Below are 6,000 nucleotides of genomic sequence, written 5' to 3' on the forward strand. Positions count from 1 at the left end.
GACTCCACCTCTGTGTGTGGATAGGTTGGTGAGCCAGAGGGCGCAGAGAAACCCCACCCTGTGGGCTGAGTTTTGCTCACACACAAGCTTGAGATTCAGCATAAGGCTATTTTTAGCCTGCCACTGCAGCACAGCTGCTAAGGACAAATAAATGCATATTCAATCCAGATTTAAACGGTTCACCTATAAAAACCTTCAGGCATTAAGTTTTTCTTTCAACAATAACTAAAGCTTTTTTGAACTAACTTTACTTTAGTGTTACATCAGAAGAGATTTGATTTTAAGGCATTTACAATAAGAAGATAAATTGTTCAACATTTGTGTAAACAGAGCAACAACAGATTACTCAAGACCACAGCATCATATGTCACCAGTATCTATTTCAACTTTCAATTCTTGTTTTATTTTCAGGAGATTATAAATAATTAGTTTACTAATCAGAGGAATAATAAGTGTCACTGAAAATTCAAAATGTCGGTCACGCCAGCAGGAATTTTGGGAGCAAAGAATCCTGCTTTAGCAAAAGAGATAAAGCACATGTCAGAGAAGTGGTCAAAACGGACGAGAAAACTATGCAATCCGTGGCCATCTGAAGGCACTTTCGACGTAGTAGCGTGCGATAATTTGGAATTGAGAATTCAGGATCATAAAGCAGATGGGTCCAAGAAAAGACAGCAGAAAAGAGTAAAGGAAATTCAGATCCTGGATTTATTCAGGAATGAAGGAAAGATTTACAGACAGAACTTTAAACAGGCCATCCTTAAAATGAAATACAAATTGGACAAACCCCAGAAGGAAGTGAAGGCCCCAGCAGAAGAGGGCCTGTATCCCCTTTTGGGAACCGTTACAATTACGGGAGATTTTGATTTGCGCGACACATTCGACAAAGGTCCTAAGGGTTTAGATGTTGACAATGCAATTTTAAAATTAACAACATCACAGCAATCAGATGAAGCACCTGGCAAAGAAAAGCATGCAAAAGGAAGTGAGGAAAGAGAATTCGAACAAACAACTCCACCTCGAGGAACGCATCCAAAATATTGCAGTACAGAACGTCGAGCGGTAAGTGAAGAAGGACGAAGGGAGATTGATTGTTTTGCAGAACATAAGGATTTTTTGAAAGGGCAACCGAAGGCTAACTCATACTGGATTGACCTTGAGAACAAGGATGAGGATGTACATGATGAGCTAAACGATGTTGACCAAATTATACAGGACATATCTGAAGGCCTGCGGAAATCCTTAAATCACATCACAGGCACACATTCAGATGAGGTTAGTGAGAACACCACTAGCACAAACAAGGAGAAAAATTTCAAGCCTTTTTACAAACCAGGCATTCACTCACCAGAGCGTGGTGACCCAAATACAGGTCTGACTCAGGAGAAGGAAAAACCAGGTCCTAGCAGTGACAACCGTGATCTGAGACCCAGACATGACTTAAAACCACCTATTCGATACACTAATAATGGTCAGTACCCAATTTTAATTAAGGGCACAAGAGCTAATTATATTCCCTGGCAGAGCCTCGACCTCACTGGTTTGGTTTCGCGGCTGCCCCACATTCAAGATGGCGCTGGAAGGTGGATTGGGGCCTTCGAACAGGAGACAACTGGGCTAATGCTTGCCCTTGGAGATCTCAAAGCTATTTTGGCTCGAGTTGTTGGGACATCAGCTATGGGAACATTGCTCGCATCCAATGGAGTCCAATGGATGCTGGACCCAATGGCTGACGGCACGGAGTTTATGTAGCGTTATGGATTTATGCTCTTTTATGAAAGAGAAACCATGCTACGTATTAATTCGGAATATTAATTTTAATAAATCAATAACCAAATTTTATATTGTTCAGAAGACTCAAAGGTTGTTTTCATCCATAAACTGCCGATAATATCTGAGTGTCTGTGTTTCAGTTCAATGAGGAAACAAGTTTGAAGGATTAAAAGTTTTAATTCTTCAAATTAAACTAATGATTTTGAAAATTGACAAACAGGAAATAACAATCACATTGGCAACTTTGTGGGACAATCTTTTAACAGTTTATATGCTGTTCTTGCTCAAATAGACCTTCTGGTGAATTTATGAAGATTGAGAATGTTGTGACATGAATGCGTGTGTGAGTCTGATTTTGCTTCAAGAAGAAACAGGTGTCCGAGTGAAGTGATGGTTTGGATAAACTTAGGTCTTATCAGAGAACTGCATCAAACGCTAAAACCGTGCTCTGTCTCACCGAACTCTTGTGGACCCTCTTTCGGATCCGGGCCGTGGAGGATGTTGTGGTTCATCCAGATGACACCGGCGGCTGACAGGAGACATAGGTGTCGAACGGAACCGGTCCAGAGTTGCCCTCGGTACACGTGGATGGTAGAGCGTTTTATCGATGCGCTTTCTTAAGTTAATTCACTCAGAAATCAAAAGACTCGGTAATGAGTCTTCGTTAGAAGTCGCGATTCAGCTATTCTGCCTGGCTTGGCAGAAACAGCGTGAAAGGGGGGAAGAACGAGCCAACAGGCTCTGCCCCCCCTTTGGTTTTCAGGTCTGTTCTCTCTCGTTGTCCAACACGAACTGCATCAAAAGACTGAAAACTTACCAAAAACCTTTCTCTTCTCAAAGCAAACGTGCGTCATCAAATGTGTCTGGAGTTTACTGTGAGCAGGTGTGTGTGGATGTGTGTGAATGTTTGTGCTTGAGTGTGTGTGAAGGTCAGTAACAAACATTCTCAACATTATTTAAGAATGGATTCATTAAACCATTATAATTACCCCAAAGCTAAATAGTAATTCATTTGATTAATCACATTTATAATGAGCAAAATGATAATGGTTACTTTAACATTAAAATCAAGAAAAAGAAGTTTAAACTTTATGTTTTGACTTGGTCTGGGTACAACTCATGTAAACACATCTTCTGGTAGACTGCAGGTGGCAGATGTTATGGTTTCCTCCCAGACTCGCTGGCGTTCAGGTCTTAATCTGTGGGTGAAAGTTCTCAGCGACCCAGCTTTGACACAGCTGAGTCCAACACCACCATTGTGACAGAAAACCCATATTTCCTCACGTTACATTCCCCCCTTTTGTGACGACATGGAGGTCAAGCAGAGGCCACCTGACGTCACAACCACAATAACGTGATGTACTCGTAAAGGTAGACATCCCAGATGAAGGCAGGAACGATGAAGCGTCACCACAGGTCTCGTGTAGAAGGGAGACTATCCTGATCAGATGATTAAGGCCAAAACTGTTGCAATCATTGTAAAGTAATCCACTTAGGAATCTTGAAAGCAGAGCTATTTCAATAGCAGTTAATTTTCATCAGCAATAATGCAAAGGTATGCAAAGGATAAGCAGCTCGTGTGCCACACGGAGCTGGGCAGGTGATGTATTCCCCAGGCGTAGTCCAGGCGAAGTCCAGCGCAGACCTCGACCCATCTCGAACCACGACCGAAGCCCCATGCGACAGGAAACCAGTTGAAGGATGGTGAAGACGACCCCTCTGATGGGATGTAGTCCATACGAGCTCGGAGAAGGAGACAAAGTGAGACAGCCCACACGATAGATAGCATTTGATGCAAAACAAAGAAATCAATCAAAACCTATCTATGGGTGCCTCTGGGAAAATGTGGGTGCCTTTTGTGAATTATCTAAAGAAGAAATGTACTGCACCCTGTTCTACGTGTCATGTAAAAACGTGATGCAGGGAAAACACAAATAAAAGAAAGTAAATCCTAACTGATATGTGAAACTCAGCAGGCTGCATTAATTAAAGGCATATATAAGAGAGAGAATTATAAGACACCTTTCGTCAAACTTTTTGACAGGTCTATTGTTCTTTGACCTTTTTGACCTTTCAGTCCTATTGTTCATTTGACCCTTGACCTTGCCCCCCTTTCCTATCATTAATCAAATGGACAGGTGTATTGTTCAATCTTTGCCCCCCCTTCCGTATCATTAATCAAATGGACATGTGTATTGTTGATCGTCCAGATGGCCTAGACCCCCCACGCCGCATCATCAATGGCGTATTGTTGAACGTGTCCAGATGTCCATGATCCCCACGTCATAGGCTAATGTGTGTAATGGCGTGTGAAGTTTCTTTTTGTGATAGCCCATCGGTTCCCACAGCCCCCTCCCTTCTGAGTGTAATCCTATTGTGTATAACTCTTTAAAAGCTCAGATCTGTCCGAATGGTGAAAAGCCGAGCTCTAAGAAAAAATGATGAACCACGAGGAGCTGAATGAAGCACCAAGCCGCGCTGAAGAAGTGTCTACTACATCCGACGCTTCAACTTCAACTCAAAAAGTGAAAGAAGAGAGCGTGGATACGCCGCTGTCAAAAACCATGCTTTGTGAAAAATCCATCGCTATACATCAGATGCCGGCTGGAATTGGTGCCCCCCGCAAATCTACATTTTACATATGCAGAGTGCAGGTTCCTCCTTTCGGCGGTAAAGAGATCTTGGAGCAAATATGGCAGTTGGAACCTTACGGCTATACCGGTAGTTTTGGGTACCGGTTCAGCTACGACACTAAGGAACTGTGTTTAATCCAAGATGTGGCTGAGGGCGAACCTCTTAAATCCTATTTATCAAACTCACCAGCGGTTCTCTCCTACAACGATTGGGCTGTGCTCAGGCTGGCTGTTCCACGCAAGGTGCACAGAGATGATCCTGAGAGACCTCGTCCGCCTGTCAATCGCAGTGGGCCGCAAGCTCTTCCAACGTTGGATGAAATCCAGAACGCTGTGACAGCATTCAGCGCTTCATGGGAGGGGGAAGAGGATGCTGATGGAGAGTGGATGTTCAAGGCCTCGGTCCGTGTGAGAGGATTTGAGCTCTTTTTTGTGCTGGAGAATGTGCATTCTGTATGCGGAATTTACCGCCTTCTACAGGTTGTACCTTTCGAAGCCTGATGTGAAAAAATAAATGAAGTGGAGGATCGTATTACTTCATTTTTTCGTACCAGCCGCTGTTGGAACGACATTCTGACAGTGCGAAAAAAGCTGGAGTTCTAAGACCTGCCTTAGGAGGAGGAGGAGGAGGTTGCATCATCATACCACGCCCCCCACCCAGCACTAGTTATAAAGAGCTTACAGTTAGAAACCATTTCATCCAGACGATCTAGGCATCAGCATGACGGGGTTCTACAATCAGACGACCCTTAAAGACCTTTGGAGCCCACCACCGAGCTGGGTACTAACGGATTCATCACCACCGAGATACAACACCAGTCCGAGGTCCAGATCGCTACCATCACCACCACCGCCGAGATACAACGGCAGTCCGAGGCCCGCATCGGCACCATCGTGTTTTCCAGAGGATAACCTACCACGACTCCCCACCATCATGGAGGTTCCGGAGAACGTACCATTCAGGCCCTGGGTCGATGGGGCTGATCCACCTTTGGTGACATCAAACCCTGAGCCGCCGCCAGGTCATGAGGAGGATGAGGATGTGCAACCCCTCGACATCCAGAGCACCGATGAGGAGCCTCACCGTCTGCCTGACTGGGTGTTTTCAGAAGACAAAGTAGACCGTGTGAAAATGGGTCTTCTTCACTTGGTCAACATGGCGATCAAAGCTCACTTACCAACCATCTGCCACGGATGCAAGATCGATCACCCCAGTCAACGGCAACACGAATGTCTTTACGTAGCTGAAAATGAATTATTTTACGATTTTCACTTTACGGACATTATTCGCAGGGTTTTAACACCTAAACTGATTCCGGCTCTTCAAAGTTTTCTCAGTCTGCACGGCTTCCAGCCTCTGGACACTGAGATTCTGTTCACCATGGCTGTGACGCACTCAGAAAGCACAAGTTTGTTTAAAAATAAAATAGCACAGCCCCACCAAAAATATTTTTCACCAGCCGCCACTGCTCCATACCATTGCAGGGACACACACAGACAACCAATCACAAACCCACTCACACCAATGTAAGGCATAGTCCACCTTTTGGAGCTTCTGGTCATGCGCTGAAATGAATAATCAATCTGATTCTTG

Source organism: Nothobranchius furzeri, chromosome 2 (genome assembly GCF_043380555.1).
Source record: "Nothobranchius furzeri strain GRZ-AD chromosome 2, NfurGRZ-RIMD1, whole genome shotgun sequence".
In the NCBI taxonomy this organism is placed as follows: Eukaryota; Metazoa; Chordata; class Actinopteri; order Cyprinodontiformes; family Nothobranchiidae; genus Nothobranchius; species Nothobranchius furzeri.